We start from the raw sequence: 1935 nt of genomic DNA on the forward strand, positions 1-1935 counted from the left end.
AACGAATGGCTGTTCACCCCCTTCGGTGGCGAGCGGTGTCTCCGTGACACGCCGCCACCGAAGAAACAGGGTCACGATCGCGCGCATTCCCTGTTTAAACGGGAGGCCGTCATATGACGGCCTCCCGCCACAATAGGTGCGCCGCCTGGCCGTCATTTGACGGCCGGCGGTCGGCAACCAGTTAATATATATGTCTAGTGGGGGGGGTTGTTTCCCACCCTCTCCCCTCCTTTTTTTTTTTTTTCTTTGGGGGGGGGGGGAAGAGGGATTAATGCTAATCAGGGCAGGATAAGGGAACTTGATGTTCAATAGACCTAGTGATATTGGGAAGGCGGGGTTTATAGAAGGGGGGAGGGTGGAAGGATGGGACGGTGCTCTGGGATTAGGGCGTGCAGAGAATGAGAGGGCCTCAGCAGGGACCCCTAGGGGAGACCCAATTGGGTAGGGTTTGGAAGTTTGGGGGGGTTGGGCAGGAAAGTTAGTGCACACTGTTCGCGTCGGGAGGGGTGGGGATGCGGTGGGGCTTGGGGAGATGGGGGGCGGGCCACGCCACTATTAAAGGGGTGCTGCTCCCCTTTCCCTCGGTTTCCTTGGTTCTTTCCTTTTTCTTTTTTTTTTTCTTGTTTGTTCCTCTGCTTTTGCTTGATGTAGGTTTTCTTTATGCAAGCAAATAAAGTTGACATCATTTCATGGAATGTGAGAGGACTGGGTGATTCAAATAAAAAAGAGGTGTGGTGCTGGCTGCGTTAGAGGGGAGGGGACCTGGCCTGCTACTTTTGCAGGAGACACATTTGACTCCTAATACAGCCTTTCAATTAACAAATTGCAAATTTCAGACTTACTCTCATTCCTTTCACTCCTCTTATTCGAGGGGAGTGAGTATTTTAGTAAAGAGGGGGGACAGATTTTTTTTGTAAGGAATTCTCCACTGATGTGGAGGGTAGGTATATTTTTTTGTATTGTTCGATTGGTAAGCAGAATTATATCTTGGCAAATGTTTATATACCCCCCCCCCTTCAAATTGGAAGTGATGTATAAGCGTTTTGCATTTAGCCTGGATAAACCAGGGACCCCAATAATAATACTGGGGGATTTCAATGAAACACTAGACAGGAACTTGGATAGATTCCCTGTACCAGGTGGGGCCGGGGCTGAAAGGGCTGGCCGCCTACAACAATTCCTAATGGAAACAGGATTAAGCGATTTACGGCGTATACGACACCCACAGGAAAGACAGTACTCCTGTTTTTCAAGTACGTACCAGATATGGTCTTGGGGAATAGAGAGGTATCAGGGTTGGTGCAGGATATCGAATATGGGACAAGGGGGATCTCAGACCACTCTCCCCTGATCATATCGATAAAGGTAGGGGATGGTGCTATCCGTGGGGAGTGGAGGATAAAGCCTAGTTAGTTGGCGTTGATTGGTAGCCCAAGTGTCTTGATAGATGGGATCAGGGAATTCCTCCAATTCAATGGGGGCTCAGCAACACCTGGAGTGGTTTGGGATTCTCTAAAGGCCTACCTTAGAGGGGCATTAATCCAGCAAATAGCAAAAATTAAGAGGGCATCTCGGGAACAGGACAGGGAAATAAAAAAGGCAGTTGCCCACACCGAAAAAGCATATATCGATGATCCGACCCCCGAAAGACAGAAGGAATGGCTGGATAGTCAGCGGGGGCATAAAATGATGCTCATGAAAAGGGCCGAGAACAGACGAATATTTCAACGCCAACATTATTTTGGAGGAGGAGAGAGGGTGGGACGTGCCCTCTCACTTCTGATTCAATTAAATAATTCCTCTGACTCGATTCGGGTAATAAAAGCACCAAATGGGGACCTGGTATCTAGCCCGCCAGAGATCATGAATGTACTCGCTGACTATTATGAAAATCGATATAAATCGGCTATAAGGGGCCGAGGTAGAACAGCAACT

Source organism: Lithobates pipiens, unplaced genomic scaffold, assembly GCF_037356315.1.
Source record: "Lithobates pipiens isolate NorthernLeopardFrog02 unplaced genomic scaffold, aLitPip1_a1.2 Scaffold_19, whole genome shotgun sequence".
NCBI lineage: Eukaryota > Metazoa > Chordata > Amphibia > Anura > Ranidae > Lithobates > Lithobates pipiens.